This window comes from Pleurodeles waltl, chromosome 3_1, assembly GCF_031143425.1.
Source record: "Pleurodeles waltl isolate 20211129_DDA chromosome 3_1, aPleWal1.hap1.20221129, whole genome shotgun sequence".
Taxonomy (NCBI): Eukaryota; Metazoa; Chordata; class Amphibia; order Caudata; family Salamandridae; genus Pleurodeles; species Pleurodeles waltl.
The window spans coordinates 719,415,224-719,440,103 of record NC_090440.1 but is presented as its reverse complement, the minus strand read 5'-3'; the positions used below and the strand labels follow the sequence as shown (position 1 = coordinate 719,440,103).

The window sequence follows — 24,880 nt, the reverse complement described above, 5'->3', positions numbered from 1 at the left end:
ATGACACCTGAAGCGATAGAAAGAATAACACCATTGATAAATGATATGTTGGAAAAGCGAATTTTGAGGGAAATGATTGGGAGTCCATGCAGCTCACCAATTACAGGATTACGAAAGCCCAACAGTAAATTCAGTATAGTACGTGATATAAGAAAGGTGAATTGCATCGTAATCCCATATTGTCCTGTGGTACTGAATCCAGACACCCTACTTTAGCAAATTCTACGAGCAGCTGAATGGTTTTCTGTGATTGATCTCTGCCAGGATTTTTTCTTGATTCCATTGTACGAAGACAGCCAGTACATTTTCTTCTTTGTGTTCCGATAGAAGGTATCAGCATGGTGTTACGTCCCAAAAAAGGCACACTGAGATTCCCTCAATTTTCAATCCAATCTTAAAAAAGAACCTGGAAACTTTTAGTTTGCCCTGAAGTTCCATTTTGGTGCAATATATAGACAGTTTACTCGTAGCATCAAGGACAAAATAATTTTGCAAAGTTGACACCCTTGCATTGTTGAATCTTTTGGCAGAGAATGGACATAGGGGGTCATTACGACCTTGCCCGCCTGCCAGGCGGTAACCGCCGTGCGGCCGCAAATGCGGCCGCACTCACGTGGCCCCCATTATGACATTCCCGCCGGCCCAGCGGGAATGAGGCCGCAACATAGGAGCCGGCTCCTAATAGAGCTGGCGGTGTTGCGGCCGTGCGACGGGTGCAGTTGCACCCGTCGTGCTTTTCACTGTCTGCTATGCAGACAGTAAAAAGCTGGCCGGGGCCCTGTTAGTGCAAACCGCCAGAAACAGGCTGGTGGTAGGGGGGTCATAATCCCCAGGGCAGCGCTGCTCTACCGCCGCGGTCGTAATAAGGGCCTCCGTACCGCCAGCCTGTTGGCGGTACGGAGGCCACATTACCCCTGGCGGTCTCTGACCGCCAGGGTCGTAATGACCACCATAATGTGTTACCAAACAAATTACAGTATTGTCAACAAGCAGTCCGGTATTTGGGACACAGTATTGAAAAGGGACCAAGAAGTGTCAAAACTTTTTTTTTAAATGAGCCCACCTAAAATGCAGAGAGAAGCCAGGATGTTTTTGGGAATGTCTGGCTACTGTACACAGTAGATACCCAATTTTCCTCTGGTGGCAAAACCTTTCTTGAGATTGACACACAAAGATGTACCAGATCTGATTCCAAAGGACAACAAATGCATAAAAACATTCTTAGAGTTGAGAGAAAGTCCCTGTTATGTCCCACCACTACGAATGCCAGATTACACAAAATATTTTATACTATTTTACAGTGAGAGGGTGGGCTGCTCTCTCTCATTGCTAACCCAAATTCATGGAGATGCCAAAATACCTGTGGCATATTTCTCAGTAACTCTTGATCCTGTAGCTTTAGCTGTGCCTGGTTGCCTTAAAGTCGTAGCTGCGGTGAGTGCAAGCCTAAAAAAATGTGAGAACATTGTGATGGGATATCCTTGATTTGTCATGGTCCCTCACTCAGTCGAGGTATTGCTTACCAGAACTTAAACACAGCACCCTACCATCACAAGACTAACTCGTCATAAGCACCAGATTGTGGAAGGAAGCAATGTTGTGCTGAAAAGATGTCAAGTACTGAATCCTTGCACATTGTTATCCATTCCCAAAGGAGAAGAATCTGATTATTTTGAACATGGTTGCCTTGGTGTCACGGACATATGCACCAAGCCACAAAAGATGAGCCTTTAATAAGTCGATATTAAATACTATTTGTGCTCGGCTCATGCATGAGAACAAATGAAGGTTCATTGAGAGCAGCTTATGCAGTCTGCACAACTCAAGAAGTGATAGAACCTTCATGGCTTCAAGGAATTTCCAAAACGAAAGTTGCAGAACTAATTACCCTTTGTGGAGCCTGCAACTTGACATCACAAATGAGAGTGACTATATTTACATATAATCGGTATGGATTTGGTGGTGTCCATGATTTTGGGTAATTGTGGTCACAGAGAGGGTTTATGACCTCTTCTATTCACCTACTAGAAAAGAGGAACAGGCCAGAAACCGACTGGAAGCTGTACAAATCCACCCTGAATTTGTGGCTGTGAAGTCTGCAGTGCACAGGAGTGACAATAGTTATGCCATAGTTGGCACCATGTATGCTGTTGAAGTGACATGCTATTGTGCAACTGTGGCTTGCATATATGATGCTTTATTCACAAATGAAAATGCAGGAGAAAACATATTTTCCAGCAGGATGAACTGAAACGAATGCAAGAAAACGCAACAGCGCTAGAAAAACAGGGCTTGATCAGAGCAGGTTGGGATAGACGAGTACAACGTTTGGGTTTCAGTGAATGCAAGACTAGTCGTGCCAGACAGTCTGCTATCTCTGATGGTCAGACATTTCCTCAACCCAACTCACCTAGGTAGGGATGACATGATCTGCACCTTCAAGAAGTTCTGGTTTAATCCCAGATTCAGAGCCGAAGCAGAAGAATTGTATTATTGATATCTGACAAGTTGGCAAATGAATGTAGGCAAACAAATACATGTTACATTGAGTCAAGTAGGAAGATCGGGAGGTCCTGTCAACAGAATGCAAATGGATATCCCATTTGCAATGGGTTGAGATTTTGTTTGCTAATTATCTGCATCTTCTCTACATAGGTAGAGGCTTATCCAATGAGAAGAAATGATAGTTACCATGTAGCGAAGCATATAAAAATGTGTGCAGCATTACAAGTTGAACAGAAGCTCCACTGCAGTTGTCATCCAGAGGTTTCAGGCTTAGTGAAACAACCCAATGGGGCAATTAAATCAAGATTGGGAAACGTTTGTGCTTCCACATCCCTGAAATAGCTTGATGCTTTGCCTCTAGTGTTCATGAGTCTACAAAGTACACCTGACAGAAAAATTGTTTTATCGCCCCTTGAGGTTCTTTTTGGCTGAGCAATGCGATCGTCATCAGTTCCAGCAAATGCACATGTAAATATTACAGATGACATGATACTGGTTTATTGTAAACAATTGGTGGATATGGTATGTTCTGTCTCTCGGCAGGTTGAGGCTGTTACCACAAATCCAAACTAGGAGCAGTGTCATGACCTTAATTATGGTGGCTTGGTCTTAGTCAAGAAGCATATGAGGAAACCCTATCTAGAGCCACGTTGCAAAGGCCTCTATTAAATGATCCTGGTCACAAATACAGCAGTTAAATGTGCTGGACTTCCAAACATGGTGCACGCATCACATACCTAGAGAACAAAGGATCCTTATGAAGAAATAGTGTTCTATGAGCCACAACCAAGAGCACAGGTGTATGCACCGCTACACATTGTACAACAAATTCAAGATAGAAAAGACTGTGATCGGAGACATCAAGAAGAAGTAAGGAGTGAAGAATATCTGATGGGTGAAGAGGTCCAGCTGCTGGAAATCTCACAGAGTGGCACTGGAGAAGAACTGATAATACAAATTAATGAAGTGACTTCTGGAAATGTTCTGGAACAAGCAGAAAATTTGGATGATTCAGAAGGAGGAACAATTTCTGGAATAAAGACAAGACATGATCCATATAACAAAAGATGGCCAAAAGCTTACAGTAAAAAGAAAAAAAAATTGAGTGTGTCAGCTGAATCAGTACCACCGACAATCAAAGAAGAAGAGTCAAGTGGTATAAGTGACACAGAAGAACGACACAGATCAAAAAGACATAGAGTACCTTGTTGAAGATATTCGTCACCTGAATGAACATTTTATGGGAGCCAAACTTTGAACGTTCTAATTTCTGATCTACTCGATTGGAGCAAAGAACTGCCAAAGCTGACTTGAAAGCCCTTGATCACAAAGAAATTATTTACCTGCAATTTTCTGAATTGAAAAAAATGAACAACTATATTATTAAACTGATTATGAAATAAAAAGACTAGTAAAACTGACTGAAAAAGAAGATAAGAAGAGTACTGAGGTTAATAGTGAGAAGTTAAAGAGTAGGAATAACATTTTAGAAGAACACAGAGTAGGGTTAAGGATTGTGTCTACAAAGTTATTATCATTAATAAGACTAAAAGAATAAGGAAAAATCAATCAAAAGAAAAAAGACTAATAGAGGAAAGAAGAAAAACTAACGAGAAGAAGAAATTGATATACTTCAATAGGATATACTTTGCTGTGAAATATGACTTATTTGTAGTACATTTCATTTTAGAAACAATATGTGTAATGCTAATAGAACTAGGTGCAAAATTATTTTTAGGGACTTTACAGACACATATAGTTTTAATAGGAATAGCAATAGTATTAGTTATACACTTTACACCTGACACAGCAAAATCTGTAGTAGAGTATGTGAATTCAACATTTCAACCAAGTATAGATGAAAAGGAACTAAATACATCATTTTTAGATTACATGAATGAAGATTATTCTGTGAATATTTTCTCCAGATTAATTCAAGAATACACTGAAGCTCAATAACTTAAGAACTGCTATGTTTGTGGACACATGCAATCCTCTGCAGATGAGCAGGTTTCCTACCATCACATTCCACTTTCTTATGCTATTCTCTTTAGTATATTTCTTAGTCTAGTATACAGGCAACAACATTTTGAATATTATTACTCAAACTTTGACATTGTACTTTCTAAGGTTCCACTAATTAAAAGCATGATTTTACTCCCACAAGCTAAGGAAATGGCACTACTATGTGGCACTTCTTTAAGCAATTTCTTCCTTTAACAGTGCAAAACCACATGAGATAAGCCTAACGTGTTTAATAAATTTGCAAGAAAAAGCTTTTGTTTTAATGCTAGGAGAAAGAAATGAACAATTTGAAAAAGGTGTGTCTAAGAAAGATGATGTTCAGAAGAATGTATGGCGAAAAGAAGAGGATGAATTTAGAAAGAAAATGTCTGTACCTAAGCTTAAATTAGATAAAAGGCACAAAGGGAAAATATGTATGTTTAAGAGAAGAATTAGTGGAATAAAGACACCAGTGGAAAATAGTAATTGTGAGCATGTGTTTGAATTGTCTGGAGGAACATGGAAAAACCTGCAAGACGATGACCCTACAATACCTGGGTTATACTTTATATGTAGAGAGAATGCATACTTTAGATTGCCTGCAAAATGGGAGGGCATTTGTAACTTATGCTTAATTTTTACAAAGATGTACCACATAGAGAGCTTAGACGTATTAACAATGACACCAGCCCAGCAAAAGATATACACGCAGTGTGAATGAAGGGACACAGTTAGTGGAAGACACACTTGGAGCAATCATACCTGCTCTAGGAGTTGGCTTTAATGAAGAGAAAGTTGAAAACTTTCAACAGTAGTTGATAGATTAGAAAATAGTACCTCTGGAGTTTTACTTGTAGAAAACAATGACTTTGTAGTAGTTAGATCTATGGTTTTGCAGAACCGCTAAGGCAGAGTCTGAAAGATGCTGAAAATTTTGAATTGTTGTAGATATAAACCTGATGAGAGTAGAAAGATTGAAGGGTATGAAAACAATATTTCAAGTATAGTTCAACGCTTTGCAAAAGGATTCACCACAGTAGCTAATTGGCTTAAGGCAATAGGAAGAGGAATTCTTAAAGCAATATTAGTTCATGTGCTAATAGTAGTAGATTGCTTCCTTTCTACATTAGCAATATACAACGCAATACAATTGATATTGATAAAGAAAAGAACTAGAGACATGTATAAAAGAATGAAGGGAGATTTGGAATTGAGTGTTAGAGTGAATGAAGAAAGGAAAAGGCGAGATACTGAAGAAGATGAAAGTGAACTCTGACAAATACATTTGTGAATACATTTTGTGATAGATTCAAACCATCAAAGGGGGAAGTTGTAAGAGATATTAATAGAAAATAAAATCCATTTAGTTAAATAACACGTATGAGTGAAAACGAGGACTAACCAAAAGCCGTATTTAAACGTACTTACCTTTAGGAACTTTTTGTGACCCATATTTGCATGACTTGCTTGATTTGCTAATGTTGACAAATTCCAGCAGAAATGTTTTCTATTGTAACATTTGCATGGCCAATGCATGATGCAAACTTCCTATGCTAACAAAAAAGATACATTATTTCATGCTTTCTAACTGCCTGACCTGCATAGGAATTCCAAAACTTGCTAAAGCAATCTGAAACTTGCTTCTTTATGAATAGGCTTTAGTGTGGACATCTATGTATTGGAAAGGTATGATCTAAGTTTATTTGTACAAAACATTTATGTGTGTGACTTTTGTTTCAGAGACAAAGGCAAGTGGGAACATTTTCAATTACAAAACTTGGGAAGAAACTTAATTAATTATATCTTGTAGCACTCCTGTCTTTGTGAAACAATTCTATCCCAACAGAAGCCGTCCTCAACATCAGAATTTATGTGTTTTTTGGTTGGCTAATCTAATGTCTGAGATTAAGTTATGTAATAAATTGTGGATCTTTTGTATTCAGCTATAAAAGTGTCCCAGAGAAAGAACAGATAAGCTTGGCCTGGCTCTTGCTCTCAGACCCAGACTCTCTCTCTGAGCTCTTGACACAGACAGATTTGCTTTCTGCCTAGACTATTCCGTATCAGACTTTTGTAACAGAATTGTTTATGAGAACTTTGTGGAACAGACTGCTTCTTAAATTTCTATTCATTGACTAAAATGTTTTACTTTTACTGATTTGGAATAGTAGATTTAAATTGACTAATAAAGAAAGACTTAAAACTTATGATAAAATAAAACATTAAAAATTCAATTTAAACTCCCATCATTGACTCCTCAAAGAATATTACATGTATTGTCTATGGAAATTGCAGCTTGCACCTACAACCCATGCCCAAGATCTCCTCCTGGGTATCTAAAATGTGCAGAGTATTTAATAATTTTAGGATTCTCAGCACTCCCATTATATTATGTGATATTATGTTACACTATGCTATGCCATGTTATGTTATGTATATTTATATATCACACTATCACCCTGCAGGGTATCATGGAGCTGAGCAGTGGTGAGTGTAGCCTTGACTAGGGCAGGCTGGGGGGGTTATTGGGAAAGGCAGGTCTTCAATTTTTTTGTAGCCTCCAGAAGAGAGGAGGAGGCTCTGATATGTAGTGAGTGGTTGTTCTAATGCATGGCCAAGCGGTGATATCATGAAGAGTAAAGGCTCATTTATAGTGAGAGTGAAACATAAGAAAATAAAAGTCCAAGCACCAATCCATGTACTTCAAGGTAGTGCCTGCTTGGTCAGTTTCAACACAGCTACTGGCATGTGACTGATTTCAGTGAATTACAACATAAATGCTCATCACAAAATAGTAAGTCAATTCCCTTCATTGTTTCATTGTTTGGGAGAGTTAAAGAATATGAAAGTAAAACTGTATATTAATGAGGATGTACGTTCTATTGCTCAGAGACATAGACGCGTTGCTTTTCATTTACAAAAAGCCATTGAAAAAGAATTAGAATAATTGCTTAAAATGACATTATTGAACGTTCCACAGGTCGAAAGCATGGGTTTCTCCCATAGTAGAAGGGCCTAAAAAGGACTATGAAGGAGCTGTGCGCATATGCGTTGACATGCACCAAGCAAACAAAGCAAGTTAACGAGAGCGACATCCAGGACCGCGTATTGCAGACATAATTATGAAATTAAATGATGCCAAGATCTTTTCTTGACTTGATTTGACTAAAAGTTATCATCAGTTAGAACTAGAAGAAAACTGCAGATATATTACAACTTTTACAACACATTTTGGTTTGTTTAGATTCAAGAGATGTAGAGGCATATTTGTGAGAGGCTTGCGCCTCCATTGCATTACTTTAGTGATACCATATCTCTGAGGCCACGCAAAGCCACTTTGTGGCCTATGCTAGTAAAAGTTTGTCTCTAACAGACATGCTTACTCACATCCTGAAAAAGAAAGTTTGGCTGTAGTGTGGGCTTGTAAACATTTCTATGTATTCCTGTACAGGAAGCCTTTTACACTGGTGACTTCAAGCATTGCTGACCATCTTCAGCAATCCAAAGGTCAAGATGCCTTCTCCAAGTTGAATGATGGGGACTACGTTTGCATGCGTACAATTATACAATTGTGCATTGAGAAGGAAAGAATCAAAATCCTGCTGACTGCTTTTCGAGAGTGCCCATTCAAGGTCATGGCACTCCATCCAAAACAGCTCAAGCCTACATCAATTTAATTGTCAATTCAAGCACATCATCTGCTGTATCGTTAGCCCAGATTGCAATCCTACGAATTATGATAATGGCCTGCTCAAATTGAAAGACATAATTACACATCACTTAACACGTTTGACCTCTCAGTAATTATGGTGAACATCAAAAGTACAAGATTATCAACAATGGATTATCCATAACTCAGAAAGGAGTTTTTCTGTGAGGACCATGATTCCAGAGAGTCTGTGACAGAATTTGATAGAAGTAGCTCACAAAGGACATTGTGGTACTGTTGCTGCCAAGAGAGTTCTCCAAGACCGAGTTCCTAGATGAAAGAGTTCAAAAGGAACTCATATTCTTTCACAGAAGCAAGTGCCTGTCAACCAAAGTCACTCAACATACGATAAACATGCCAGAACTCCCTTAAAGTGCCTGGTGAAAGTAGTAATTGATTTCATTGGACCACTTGACAGTGGACATCATTGAATGATGATAATAGTTAAATATTCATGTTTTCCATTCGGTGAAGATTTCATATCTTCAACACATTGAGTAATCGAAAAACTTGATGGCATATTTGAAACATGGGGTTTGGCAGCCATTTTGAAGTCTGATACTGGTCTACCCTTTACAGAAAAGAGTTTAAAGAATATCTGTGGCATCTGAACCTAAAGCATCAAAAGATGGCACCCCGTGGCCACAGACTAATGAATTTGTTGAGCATTTTATGGGTATGCTAAAGAAAGCAGTGCAGTGTAGAAGTCTTGAGAAGCTCAGTTTAAAACAGTGCTAAACTGTACTTTACGATCTCATTGTTTGACACCCCACTCAGCCACAGGTGAAAGTCCTGCAGCTTTGATGTTTGAGAGGGCAATGGCAACCAAGATACCCAATGGCACATAGAGAGATACTAATGAAAACTTTAATTCATACAAGCGACTTGGTTCAAAAACAAAAAATGAAAATGTATGTGGACAAGAGGCGACATGAGAAAGACTTCTCATTCCGAAAAGGAGATTTGGTGATTGCTCGACAGCTACGAAAAAGACAATCTGATGCTCCTGACAATGCTGAACCTTTTCAAGTAGTATCCATCAAAGGACATATGCCTGCCGACCAGAAAAGTCCATTACCAGAGACTCTTCTCAATTAAGGCCTCGGTTTCATTGGTCCTCAACTCAAGATGGTGAAAGAAAGACTGATTTTGAAAACTCAGGCCCTCATTATGACATTGGTGGTAAATCCCACTTACAGCCATGCAGACTGCCACCAACATACCGCCACCGCAGCGGATATCCGTTGACGATATTATGACGAACACACACCAATCTGTCACTATTCAGCCCGAAACACAGTTCCGCCACACCAAAGGTCAGTGATAAACTGGCGGTATGCAAACTCACAATGTTACGCCAACAGAACAACGCCCATCACATTATGACCCACGAATCACTACGGCAGACATTCAACGGCGGTAAACTATTGGCGGTACATACTCCTGCGCTCAAAATACACACACGTTAACAAAACAACACCACATTGGACAATTTAAAAAACACACACCTGGCACACATACACACACCCACACCACTATAAAACACACACCCACATTACCCACAACCCTTTACCATTACAAACCATTGGCACGAGACAGACACCACGACTACAGACAAAACCAGAGCCACACATCATCATCACCTATACACCACCCACGCACCCCACATCACACACCCCAATACATCACCCTACACACCCTCACCCACACAACACCCATTGCACCACAAAGACACCCCCGATTCTCAGAGGAGGAGCTAAGGGTCATGGTGGAGGAAATTATCAGGGTAGAGCTTCAGTTATATGGAGCACAGGTGCAGCAGATATCCATTGCTAGGAAGATGGAACTATGGCAGAGGATCGTGGACAGGGTCAACGCGTGGGGCAGCACCCAAGAACTAGGGATGACATCAGGAAGAGGTGGAACGACCTACGGGGGAAGGTACGTTCCAGTGCAGCAAGACACCAGCTCTCAGTACAGAGGACTGGTGGTGGACCCCCACCTCCTCCCCCACAACTAACAACATGGGAGGAGCAAGTCTTGGAAATGATTCATCTTGAGGGCCTGGCTGGAGTAGCAGGAGGACTGGACTCTGGTAAGTCAAATCTCTATTACTATCACCCCCCCCACCTGCATGCCATCACATACCCCCACCCTCACCCCGACTCCGATCACTCCAGCCCCCCACACACCCCACCATCACATATCACTCATCCCAATGCCAAGCACTGCATGACACACCAATGCACGGACACCACTCACAGACCTGCATGGACACCTATCACCAAATCATGCACACTATAGAGAACTATACATCCCACCATACACCAACGTACACAAGTGAAAGCTGCCAGGGCAAATACAAACAAAGAGGGCAACCCACCAATGCACAATATATCACACACAAAAACAATAACACTGCATCTACATCCCCACAGGTACCCCAGCCAATGTCAGCGGCAAAGAGGTGCCAGCACTATCCAGTCCCCCAACTGAAGAGGCCCACAGTGATGACAGCAACTCTGATTGTCTGGATCTGGATCACCAATCTGGCCCATCAGGGACCTCTGGACAGTTGGTTACCCAGGCACAGTCACATACCACTACAGAGCCTCCCCCATCTGGAAACACCACCACAGCACCCACCCAGGGTACCCATACCTCTATCCCCAGGACACGTCAATCAACAGTGTGTCCACCACTATAGGGACCCTAGGGCACACCTCATACCCAAGACAATCAGGGACCTGGGGTCAGTGGGCACACGGTTCAGGGGACAGAGAGACAGGACAACAGGGAAACTTGAGGACTGCTGTGCGCCAGGGGGAGGACAGGACCAGGGAACCGACTCTCCAGGAGGCACTCACCGAGATCCTGGGAGCATACCAACATTCCCATTATACGGTGGGCCAGATCCTGGACAACATACAGGAGAACAGGCGGCTGCAGGAGGGACAGTACCAGAGGATCAGGGAGGACTTGAAGGCCATTAACACCACCCTGGTCTCCGTAGCAGGGGTGCTGGCAGAAATGACCAACAGTATGAGGGAGGCAGTCTTACAACACCGGGCCCCTGCCACTAGCCAGACATCTGAACTGCCTTCCACCTCCGCTGCTGCTAGTGGACAGGAGGCCCCACCACAGGACCAACAGGCCACCATCACCCCTCCTCCTGCAGAAGGAGAACCACTCTGCAAACGCTCCCTGTGATCCAGACAGAAGCCAGAAACTATTGCCAAGACCCCGCCAGGAAATTAGACTCTCCTGATTGTCACCCTTGCGTGCCCACTCTGTCACCCTTTCCACCTTAAACTGCCATCGCTCCCCTTCCTATGTCCCCTTGGACAATGCACCTGTGCTACAAATAGACTGGAACAATACCCTGGACTTTCCTCCATTATCACTCCATCCCAATGCACTTGCTCCTCTCCTTCTTAGCACTTCAATAAACACCCTTTGAATACAAGTATGGAGTATGTCAAATGTTTTAAGTATGTTAAACCAGGTTCAAACATTGTAATTCAAATGTACAGTAGTGTTCACATAGGAACAAGCTGTTGTTGGCTGTAGTGATCACACCAGGAGCGATAGTAGGGCACCAACATCTTCAAAATGAGTTGCCAAAGGGTACAGTGAGTGGACATAGAAGTGGGAAATAACAGCATGTCAGTGACAAAGATAATCCAAAGAATGACAATGAAATGTGAAGCACCACTGTCTTACCTGTGTGTCATTGGAAGTATTGTCGAATCACTGCAGATCTGTTGTCCTCATCCTCATCCTCTGCCTCCTCATCCTCCCTATCCACATGGTCCACTGCTGCCACACGCCCATCTCCAGCCTCCTCCTCCTGCAGAAAGTGCACATGGCGTCTCAAGGCAAGGTTGTGCAACACGCAGCATGCCACGATTATCTGGCAGACCTTCTTGGGTGAGTAGCAGAGGGATCCACCTGTTAGATGGAGGCACTGGAACCTGGCTTTCAGGAGGCCAAAGGTACATTCGATAATCCTTCTTGTTCGCCCATGTGCCTCATTGTAACGTTCTTCTGCCGTTGTCCTGGTATTCCTCACAGGGGTCAGTAGCCATGATAGGCTGGGGTAACCAGAGTCACCTGCAAATATTGAGGGACAGTATTTAGCTACACACTATCCTATACGGCCCACACCATACCCATACACCAACGTACACTGGGTGGGAACCAGGGCTCACCTATTAGCCACACCCTGTGCCTCTGTAGTTGGGACATCACATTTGGGATGCTGCTATTCCTCAGGATAAGGGCATCATGCACTGACCCAGAATACTGTGCATTGACGTGGGAGATGTACTGGTCGGCCAAGCACATCATCTGGACATTCATGAAGTGAAAACTCTTTTGATTTCTAAACACCTGATCACTTTGCTGGGTGGCGTGGGTGCAAATGCAATATGAGTTCCATCAATCGCCCCAATTATGTTGGGGATATGTCCCATTGCATAGAAGTCAGCTTTCACTGTGGCCAAATCCTCCACCTGGAGGAAAACAATGTAGCTTCACATGTGTTTAATCAGGGCAGACAACACTCTGGTCAGCACTAATGAGAACATTGGCTGTGACATTTCTGCTGCCAAGCCCACTGTCACTTGGAAAGAACCAGTTGCCAAGAAATGGAGCACAGATAGGACTTGCACAAGAGGGGAGATCCCAGTGGGGTGACGGATAGCAGATATTACGTCAGGCTCCAATTGGGCACACAGCTCCGTGATTGTGGCCCTGTCAAGTCTATAGGTGAGGATATTGTGCCTGTCCTCTATTGTTGCCAAGTCCATCGGGGTCTGTACACGGGGGTATGTCACCATTCCATATTCATCCACAGTGGTTGCAGTCTAAGGGACAAAAGAGTGAGGACCCGGTCACAAACTGAACACCGGAGCCACAACAGTACAATGCATGATGTTAATTTTTAATGTATAAGTGGTATTTGTCCTGTCTGTCCAATTTTGAACTGTGATTCAGTTATTAACCAGGGCCTGTCAGCCCCCGCCGAAACGGCATCCACCTGTCCTGCGTGGAGGGACAGGTGGAAGTGAGGTAATTCAACTGACGTTGTGCGCCGTTGCGAGAGGCAGTCGGGAACCGCCATGCAAATCCTCATTGGTTATTATTGGGCCCTATGGGTTACAGTGGTATACCCCACGAGAATATCTGTTGGTACCCAAGCCTAAAAAGCTTTCTTGTCCTCTCACGTGTGTATTGACGTATAACCCTAAAGCTAATCGCATTAGAGCTATTATTGAAAGAAATTGGAAGATACTTCTCCCTGTAGCAATAGACAGACCCCTATTTGCCTTCAAAAGGGGCCGGAACATCTATGACTCTTTAGTTCATGCTCCGTTCAGTTCTAATAATAATAAAAAAAGACTGATTTGAGGAGCATGTTACTTCTACCTCCAATCATTGGACATTTCCAATGTATGAATTGCTTTGCTTGCCAATACACTCAGAAGACTAGTCAGGTGGAGTTAAATGGCAAAACACATTTTCAACGTTGTTTCTCTAATTGCAACACTCGGAATGTGATTTATTGTATCACTTGCCCTTGTCAACTGACCTATATTGGGCAGACGACACAACCTGCGAAAACACGTATCCTGCAGCACATGTCCAGGATTAGATGTGCGGTTCGTGGCGCTCTAATGGTTGACCACTACATCCAACAAGATCATCGTCCAGAAGACATTAGATTGTCTATTTTGTATGTTGCCACTAAAATAAAGATGGGCAACCTGAACACTTCCGTTCTGGACAGAATGGAAGCTCGCCTAATTGAAAGATTTGGGACGGCCAGAAGGGGCCTCAATGATTTATCTGAAATGTGGGCCCTATTATAACTTTGACTGTGTCCGTTTTAGTTGGTTTAGCTTAGTACTTCCCAGCAATAGATGTGATGTGCCCCCAATTTTTTATTGTAGATGTTTTGCTTTCTGCTTGTGAGGATGTTTGTGATTATTATTACTTGTGAATAGTGTACTTATTTATACTCTAGTGGGTTTTCTTGGTAAATGTATTTCTAATATGTTGTAGCTGTGGTTGTTGCTATGTTATTTTTTCATTATGGGCATTTGAAGTATTCTGTATGTTTTTCAGTTTTCATTGTTAGCGACTAATTTATTCTTAAAATATGTGTATTTATACTGTATTAATTATGGATTGTGAGGGCAAGTGGGCTCTTAAGTTGCTTGTTATTTCATTTATACATTTGCACATTTAAAGATGGCGCCCACACATCAGTGTCGATTTTCGACACTCTGTAGTCACCTCTTTGATGTTTATTTTGTTGTTGAATAGCCAGAGAGCCTCTCCAGAGCTTAGTTTCTTTATTTAAACGCGCACCGCTTGAGCGCGTGTTCACTACGAGCCGTAACTTTGGAAATCGCCTGGCGCGGACGCATTGACTATTTAAAGGTACGCGCTACATGTTTACATCTGTTCTGCTGTAGCGCGCGTATTTAAGCTGCTGCTCCTTTGACCGGTGTCTGTAATTTTTCTAACTTCTCGATTTGCCTAGATTATCAGCTGGTTCTTGGCATTCTCATGATTTACTCTGTTCTCTTCGCTATCGAGGTTAGTCTCTCTGGCTATACTCTTTATATTTAGCTTTATTTTTTAAATATATGGTCATTTATGTTTTTGCATTTCTGTATACTTTATTCATCTTTTATATGGTTTAAGTGTCGGAATAATTTGGTTTGGTCTCCCTTTCTGGGACTATATGTAAATCGTCTGCCATCATTCTGTTACTAGCTAAGGCACTAGCACTTGGAAGCACCTTCATTCTAGTTTGTTTGGTCGGCATCTACTTATTTTTAATTTTGGTGCACTTTAGGTGTTATTTTGGTGAACAGGTCTGGTAATTTACAGCCTGGTGGTATATATAGCTGTTATGAGCCATAATGGCTTTGTTAATTTTTTGTATATTGTATATATAGGCACCTTCTTCATTGTCCTGAGGAAGCCGGATTTGTTAAGGCTGAAACGCGTCGACTATATATTTTTCGAGGAGTGACTCTTGGAATTTATGAACTATGAGCTAAGAAATTACGGATTGTATCGGACTTTCTCTCGGTGATGGCTTCTTTCCACTGAGTCAAGATACTCTCCATGGACAACTGTCATCTCCTTCTTTTGTGACTGCTGGTTATTGATTGGCTCTGCAGATCATACTTTCTCATGGTGCTACAATGGAACTTTCTTTCGACGATTTTTGTGTAGTATAATATGTATATATAATATATATTTTTTCTATTTTTGTATTTGTATATAAGTTTCCCTTCGGTGCACAGGTACCGGTGGACACTACAGTTTAATTGGTTAATTGGAAATAAAAGAAATTAGTTTCTAGTGAAAAATTAAGCTTTTCACTTTGTTAAGTTAAGTTTAGATTTATCCCTTCTGGATATTCCTTTGGTTTATACTATGGGGTACAGTGGCCAATGGTGATGTACGCCAACTGTGACGGTATGCACCGGGTGGACGTGACCGCCATTTTCTATCTGACCACTCACTTGCTACCTGACCTTCAACAGAAGAGGACCTACACTGTATGTGCTGCTGTGACCTGTGTCTGGAACCTACCATGGCTCATGTGACTGTGTAAAGGGCCCCTGCCTTCACCTCGGTGGAGATTGAGCGACTGGTGGATGGGGTCCTACCCCAGTAGGACTGCTGTATGGTCCTCCGGACCAACAGGTAAGTGAACTGTGAGCACGATGCATGGGGCATAAATGCATGGAGTGCTGTGTGTGAAGGCCTCATGTAGGGGTGTTGGTGGATGTCCCCTGGGCGGCATGCAGGTTGTGTGCTGGGCCCTGTATGTGCAAATGGCGATGTGAAGGGGTAAGGTGGGCCATAAGTGTAACAGGCAGGACGGTCTGACTGCTACCATTTCCTGTCTGAATTGCTTCTGTAGGTCATCCCCATCAAAAGAAGGGTATATGGCGTGCCATTGCCAAGGATGTGCGGACCATGCGGGTCTACGTCAGGCGGAGCACCCCCTGTAGGAAACAGTGGGAGGACCTGAGACGCTGGGCATGGAAGACAGCAGAGGCCCAGCTGGGGATGGTCTCCCAACGAGGAAGGGGTGCCCGTCGCACCCTGACCCCCCCTGATGGCCCCTATCATTACAACTTATGCATGGTAGGGGGATACCCAGGAGGGGGATATGTGTCAGTGGGTGCCCCTAGGCCAGGCCTGACATTGCAGGTAGGTCCCATGATGGCCAGGGTTCTGAAGTGAAAATCCTGCTACCTAGTTTGTAGGCATCCACAACTGGTCAGGGCTGTGTGAGTCCCAGGTGTGCTGCAGTTGGTGGTATGAGCCCCACCCCATGCCCCGGTCGCTAGCATTGTTACTGGTAGTGCATTGCATAGTGCATAGGGCTGTTCCCTGTGTGTGACGGTGGTGTGTACGCCAACGGTGGTGTTGGTGCAGCCATTGACCCAGTGTATCCTTTGTCTCTTCCACCCCCTTTTTGTTTTGTCACCCTGTCCTTATGTGCATTAGCATCATCTGTTGGAGGAGCAGAGGCACCGGCAACAGAGGGAGCTGCATCCCACAGGACCTGGGAGGTAGAGTCCACCCACTCTGAGGGCACCAGTGGGATGGAGGGCGAGGGGAGCACCACGGCAAAGACTGGCGGGACAGTTCAGACTCTGATCCCTCCTCCGATGGAAGCTCCCTGGTGGTGGCGGACACTTCTGTAAACACCCCAGCTATAGGTACAGCCGCTACCCCCTGTACCAGCACGCCCTCCCAGCAGCCCTTCAGTGAGTTGCCCGAGCCCGCTCACCCAGGAGGGTGGGCATCTCCTTCGCCCCAGGCACCACAGACCCTGCCCCAGTGAGCCCTCCTGCCCTGAGTGAGGATGCTATTGATCTCCTGAGATCCATCTCTGGAGGGCAGTCAACCATTGTGAATGCCATCCAGGGGCAATGCATTCTGGAAGGCATTCACACTGGCTTGGCGGCCCAACAGAGATCAATCCAGGCTCTGGCCTCCTCTCTGATGTCAGCCATTGTCCCTGTTTCCACCATTACCCCTCCAACTTCCTCTTCTTAATCCCATTCCCTTTAACCCCAACCTATCCCAAGCACACGGGCAGACGAGCATGAGCATGCTTGCAAAACAACACACAAGAGTGGCACTGGCAAACACAAGCACCACACATCATCCCACAGGCACTCACACAAACACCATCCTGATGCAGACATACCAACATCCACTGCCTCCACTGTGTCCCCCTCCTCCTCCTCCTCCTCCTCCACCTCCCTCCCAGTTGCGTCTACACTCACACCTGCATGCACTACATCCTCATCCTCTTCCGGCATCACCATCACACCTAGCAGAACACACACCTCACTGGCAGACAATTTCACAACAGCCATGCACAAGTCCCCTGTGTCCTCACCCACTGTGTCTGTCCCACCCCTTCCAAGGTACACAAACGCAAGCACTCAGACACCCAACAGCCATCCACCTCACAACAGCATCCAGCCCATGCACATGAACCCAAACACCACAGACACCTCCCACAACCACTCCCTCTTCCTCCACTCCCAAACCTTCTCAGTCTTCCCGCCCCAATGTCCCTAAAAAACTGTTCCTCTCCACCATTGACCTCTTCCCTACCCCTTCTACCCCGATCTTCACATCTGGCAAGGGTGGCAAAAACCCAGGAAAGCACCTCAGCCACCCAGAGCCAGTGGACAAGTCACCCACTTGAGAGACAGTGTCCTTGAACTCCCCAGGACCAAGCACAGGGCATGTTGCCCCCTCCAGAACCAGTGGTCTTGTTCCATCTGTCGGCTGAGGTGCCCCCTGTTCCCTGTCCCTATGAGATGCCTGCCTATTTTCCAACTGATGCCCCTGCAGTGTTCTCTCCGTGTTGCTGCAGGTGACAAGTGGAGCCTTGGACTTTGGCCTGTGGCCCACGCACACTGAGGAATGGGCAGTGTCCCTTGAACTGTACATACGTATATACCATTAGATTGAATTTTCGTATTTGTACTGTATTTATATTATTACACTCACTTTATCACATTCCTGTAGTCCTTGCATTATTCCTCGGGGGTACAGGGTAAATATTTTTATTACTGAAGCTGATTGTGTGTATGGTGTTGGGGTGGGAACGGGGGTGTGTGTGTTGCGTGTGTGTGTCACTCTCTTTTTCCTCCCCCCCTACTGTGTGCTAGGCGGCTGTACCACCGTGTTTGCTGTTTGTGGTAGCGCCGGACGTAAAAGATCATTGGAAAGATTTGCAGCTCGGGCTCCATGGCGGCGTGGTTGTTCCCTGTGTCTCCAAAGGTGAGTCCTTTCCCTTCTGAGCTCAAATTTCGCCAGGCTTTTGATGTCATTGGGACCACCCCAGAAAAGGTGGTGGTTTCCTGTGTCTTAATACAGTGGGCAGAACATTGGCTTCCGCCTGGCTGTAGGCAGATTCCGTCGTGGTGCCTGTTGTTTCCGCCCTGGCGGTTGGTGTGGTAAAGTGGCTGTCTATCTGAGTTCTCCCTGCCATGGTCACAATTTGGCATTAGTTACCGCCAGCCTGTTGGTGGCATTACTGCCACTTTAGCACCGACCACCAGGGTTGTAATGAGGGCCTCAGTGACTGTTACTTATTCCTTACCATCATTGGTGACTTCCAATATTGAAGACAACCGTTTACAGCTTCCATTAAACAGATCAGGTTAACAGACAAAAGCATCTAGAAGATTGATTGAAGAGATGTCATTGTGCATGTGTCTGTATATGTAGATATTTGGCTGTCTCATGATTTTTTTAAAATTTGAAAAATGTGTAAGTTTTCATTTAACAGAGGGTGAGATGTAGTGTCTTGCCTGATTTAGAATGGAGCCCTTTTGGCTCCCTGAGGACTCTGGGCCTGATTACAACTTTGGAGGAGGTGTTAATCCATCCCAAAAGTGACGGTAAAGTGACGGATTTACCACCAGCCGTATTATGAGTCCATTATATCCTATGGAACTCATAATACGGCTGGTGGTATATCCGTCACATTTGGGACGGATTAACACCTCCTCCAAAGTTGCAATCAGGCCCTCTGTGTCAGTGTGTGACATAATAGCTAGAATAGAATGCATGAAAGCTTACTTTAGAATTTTGGATTTCATGGATACACTCAGAGGAATAAAGACATGTAATTAATACCTCTGTCATTGAGTTTTTCAGCAGGTACCAGGCTGGGGAAGACTTTGCAGCAATATTCAGCCTGGTACCATAGAAGGAAAAAGGACACTTGTGGTGAAAGAACTCATGTGTGTAAAGAATAGTAGAAATCGGGAGTGGTCATTCTCTAGACTCACAGGATGGTGGAGGAGGGCCCTGGGGATTGATGGGATGTACGAATGGTGTGGGCTGGCTCCACAGACAAGCTGTCCGGTGTATATGTTTGTGTTGTATGATATCCTGCCATTGTTGTAAGCATTATGTTGATGACACATCTTTTGTAATGTGACTGAAAATGTTAACAAAATCATATTAAAAAAAATAGATTGGTAGGAATTTATTTTTATTATGTGTTTCACCCCTCTCAGTAACATTCCTTCACCACCCCTGCCACCTTGCCATGATAAACTGTAAAAGATAAAGGGCCTGATTCCGAGGCCGGCGGGCGGCGGTTGCCGCCCTCCTGGCGGGAACCGCCATATGGCCGCTTCGCGGTCGAAAGACCGCGGAGGCCATTCAGGCTTTCCCGCTGGGCTGGCGGGCGACCGCCAGGAGGCCGCCCGCCAGCCCAGCGGGAAACCCCTCCCCACGAGGAAGCCGGCTCCGAATGGAGCCGGCGGAGTGGGTATGTGCGACGGGTGCAGTTTGCACCCGTCGCGTATTTCAGTGTCTGCATTGCAGACACTGAAATACTTTTTGGGGCCCTCTTACGGGGGCCCCTGCAGTGCCCATGCCATGGGCATGGGCACTGCAGGGGCCCCCAGGGGCCCCGCGGCACCCCCTACCGCCATCCTGTTCCTGGCGGGAGACCCGCCAGGACAGGATGGCGGTAGGGGGTGTCAGAATCCCCATGGCGGCGGAGCGCGCTCCGCCGCCATGGAGGATTCTGTAGGGCAGTGGTAAACCGGCGGGAGACCGCCGGTTTACCCTTTCTGGCCGCGGCTGAACCGCCGCGGTCAGAATGCCCTTGGGAGCACCGCCAGCCTGTTGGCGGTGCTCCCGTGGTCGGTGACCCTGGCAGTCACCGGCCGCCAGGGTCAGAATGACCCCCAAAATGCACTTGTTTATAAAAATAGTATGAAGATATTGCCTCAGCTCTGAGATGACCAGCCGTGTGCACGTCATTTCAATTTTCAGGGCTGAATATGCACAACATACTACCTGTGTTACATCTACCATTGACCATGACTGGAGTCATGTTAACGCTAGTGTTCACTTTTTGAATGGCTGAATTCTTCATTCCACATTGGAGTGTTGTTTTTTAATGTGGGGTCAGTTAGACTGTGGTACCTGGGCTTGGTCTGCCATGACTCCTTGATCTGACGAATAAACTTCTGTCAAGATTTATTGAAGACACCTGCTTACTCTACTGCCACTACAATATTTAATTTTGGATAGACCTGCACACACTGTAGAGTCAGATGGAATGTGGTCCCTGGGCTTGGGCTGCCACAACTCCTCGCTCTGAAGAATAAACTTCTGTCCACACTTATTGAAGATGTCTGCTTGATTTGTTCCCACTACAAGGCCCGGCCTCTGGATCTGGTTCTGTGGATGAGTGGGATGAGTGCAAGCAGGAGTTCAGCTGAGCGTAAGTGTCTGGAAGGTTTGAGAAAGAAGATACAACTGTTCAGATGTGCAGGTCGCATGTTGTGTAGTGCTTTGAATGTGTGGGTGAGAAGTTTTAACTGAGTACATTTGTTTATTGGGTGTCAGTGGAGCGCCTTCAATTGTGGCATGATATCAGTGCTATGTGGGAGGTTGTGGTTGATTCTGAGTGCCGAGTTTTGAATGGTTGGTAGTCTTCTGGTTAGCTTCTTGCTGATTCTGGTATAGAGGGTGATTCTTAACCCAGCTTGCTAGTGAAGAGGGCATGTTGTATGGTCTTGCTGATGTTGCTTGAGAGCTATTGACAGTTTTCCTTAGCATCTTCAGGGTGTGGAAGCAGGATGCTGTGACAGAGCTGACTTGCATGATCATGTCCACTTTGGCATCTACTATGATCCTGAGGGTCCTAGCATGGGCGCTGGGAGTGGGTCTTAGCTTGGAAGGCCACAAGGTGGAGTCCCAAGGCGAGGTGCTCCTGCTGAAGATCACAACTTCTGTCTTTTTGGTCTTGACTATGAGACACTTGGACATAATCCAGTTGCTGATTTTGTTCCTGTAGATGGTGAACTTATTCCATGTGTTGGGAATCTTGTCCAAGAGGGATACTATGAGATGTGTGTTGTCGGTGTAGGAGAAGACATTTGTGTCATGTACACATTGAAGAGGATTGGCTCCGCATCTATTCTGGTAGTAAGGAAGTAGGAAATCCAGCAGACAGCATGAGTATGGGGACATGATTCGAAAACCATATTGAATGCTGCAGAGAGGTGCAGGAGGATGATTGCTGCAGTGTCTCCTGTGTCCTGGATCATTCAGATGCCATATGTGGAGACAATGAGAGCTGTTTTTGTGCTGTGGTTGGGTCTGAAGCTGAACTGTGTGGCGTCCAAGAGTTTGTGGTTGCTGAGGTGGTTGGTGAAGCATCTGTTAATGTGTTTCTCTTAAACACTGGCAGGTACAGCAGCAAGGAGATGAGTTGGCAGTTGGAGAGCGTAGATGGGTCCTTAGAGGGTTTCTTGGGTAGTGGGAGGACTGTGGTGGGTTTCCAAGTGTCCAGGAAGGTAGCTGATGAGATGGAGGCACTGAGGATCAGTCTGAGTGTTTCCCTGATGGGTTAGTAAAGGGCTGATGGGGCCAAAGGTCCAAAGGGGCCCCACTCGTGGTGGGAAAGGATCCAGGGCACCAGGCAGCCTCATGAAAAGGGTGCCTGCCCCAGCTGCTGCCCGGAAGGCAGCAGCTGTGATGATGGAGAGCCTTAAGGTCTAGGTCTCCTCTTTGGTCCGGATGGGGACTAGCGTTGTGAGGTCAGAGGGGTCTGGTTGAGGGTCCAAGTTGCTGGAAATGAAGGTTATTTTGCACAGAAGAATTTGAGAGCTTGTAGTAGAGGGTAATGCTGTTAGAGACAGCCATTGGTGAGGAGTAACCTTTCAGCATGGTGAATATCTCTATACTGCTGTTGGTGAATTCACTGATTCTGTCTGCAAGTGCAGTGTGCTGGGTACCTGCTGGTGTTAGTGTATTAGGGCAGATTTTAAGGTGTTTTGTCTGTGATGTCTTGGCTCATTCTTCATCTGCACTTCCGTTGTTTGCACTGAAGCTTCATCATCCTGAGTTCCTCTGTGTGCCAGCTGGCTTCCGGTCTGAATTTCATGCGTTTGCTAAAGCTGAGGAGGGCTAGGGTGTTGGTGCTAGAGGTGGTCTACCTGTGAAAGTTTTTGATGGTTTCTAACAGGCTGCTGGTGTGTATGGGCCAGTGTCTGGAGAAAGCTATCGTCCATTTTGCTCAGAGAAACGCTCACAGTCCCATTCTTTTCTATAAAACAAAACATACACCTTGGTGAGTGCAATAATATTAAGTAAACAAATGTTCTATAAACCATGCCTGCAGTAAGTGAACTGTTTCACTCCTGCCAAACATTTATCTTACCCAACCCTGTAGATCGTACACATCATCGAGGTTGCAGATGCTCCGGTTTCTCAATCACAAGGGTTATCAAACAAATATATTACTTTTTCCTGTTTGATTTCAGCTGGAGCTCCTTATGTTATACTGCAATATTATTTGTAATGTGCACATAAATGTCAGGGGCCAGCTTCTAGCTGTAGCAAGCATTAAGGCATTTATAAATCATACATATAACAAGGCCGTAACACTAACATAAGGAAATAGAGAAGTCCTATTATATAACAAACAGAAAATAATTTCAGCAAGGCTGAAACTTCAATTCAAAAGGACAGTAAATGTTATGTGTTGGAAGGACAGAATGTGAGGGTAGAATGTTTGCTGGTTGTTTGGTGCTGGAGCAGTGGTGTAACAAAGGCCCCTGCATCCTCTGTGGTGCGGAGACGTCTGGACTCCAGGGGGCCGCCTCCACACACTACCCTGGCCTGACAGTTCCTGAGTGAGTCCAGAGGGGGCCCCTCCATGTACTGTATGGGAGGGCCTCCTCAAATTTTGTTTCATTACACCACTGTACTGGAGGATTCCAGCCCAGGCAGTTGAAGAGATGATAAAGTGATGAGCAGACAGAGAGAGAGAGAGACACTTAGGCAGTCATTACGAACATGGTGGTCTGGACTGCCATCCCGGCGGTGGCGGTCCAGACCGCCGTATAATAAACGTGGCAGAACCACCACTTTTGAAACTCTGCCACCACCAGGCTTCTGCCACCAGGCAGCCTGGTGGTGGCGGAGTTTTATATCCGACAGGGCAGCGGTGCAAGCAGAGCTGCCAGTGGATAATGAGTCAGGTTCCACCAGCCTTTCCCTGGCGGTGCTGGCGGAATGGGTAACAGGGGCCCCCATCCACAGCCCCGTCGCTCTTTTTACTGCCCGATTTACGGGCAGTGAAATGTGCAACAGGTGCTGCACCCGCTGCACTGCTACATTGCCGCCGGCTCCATTTTGAGCCGTTGTCAATGTTCAGGCCCTGCATTCAGCTGGGCCGGCTGGCGGAAACACTGTTTCCACCCGCCGGCCCAGCTGATTGTTCATTATGTGGCCGGCAGAAGGGTTCTGCGCGCTGGTGATCTTCTGTTGACCGTCAGCGCAGAACTGATGTCATAATGAAGGCCTTAGTGTATTGTATTCTACACGTGTAAATAAAACTGGTCATCTTACAGAGACTACGATTCTATTGGTTATCCTCACCACAAATTGGTGACAAGGATACCTACAACACACCGCACAGATCCAGTTACGGGACCCACAGGCAGAATTGAGGGTGCTAGCTGTGAGTTCAAGGGATCATTAAGCAAGTATCTGAGAGACCAACTAGTGATCAATTGTTTTGATAGTCGGAATAAGAAATAATTTTATGCTGTAGGAATCAACTACTGGAAGAAACGTTAGAGATTGCAAGAGGCACTGAGAGATCTAAAATTACCTCTAGAAAATTAGGAAGGAGCAAATAACATACTCCTGAGGCAGTAGGGGTGGTACAACCTGCTTCTAGATCTATGTCTAACAGTGAAATGAAAAGAAAGGACAAAACCTTTGATACAAATGTGAATACATGTTTCAGGTGTGGGTCTGAAAGTCACCTAGCAAATTCCAAGAATAATACGACTTTGGGGACAAGGGACACAAGGGCCTGATTTAGATCTTATTGGAGAGGAATACTTTGTCACAAATGTATATCCATGGAGATCATATTATGGTGGATGGGATATCTGTCATGTTTCTGATGGAGTATTCCATCCGCCAAGATCTAAATCAGGCCAGAGGGGTCTGGTTGAGGGTCCAAGTTGCTGTAAATGAAGGTTATTTTGCACAGAAGATGACGCAAAGGCGGTGCCAACTTTTTCTAAATCAGGCCCTAACAATCTAAAA

General features: G+C 44.9%; 1 long non-coding RNA gene across 1 annotated transcript in view; it reads left to right on the top strand.

The window, feature by feature from the left end:
• Positions 1-14,544: 14,544 nt before the first annotated feature.
• The window catches only part of LOC138284566 (uncharacterized), a 32,311-nt gene continuing 21,975 nt past the window's right edge, over positions 14,545-24,880 (top strand). The window contains exon 1 of the long non-coding RNA XR_011201417.1: positions 14,545-14,665. This is a non-coding gene — a long non-coding RNA (uncharacterized lncRNA). The remainder of the gene's footprint in view (positions 14,666-24,880) is intronic.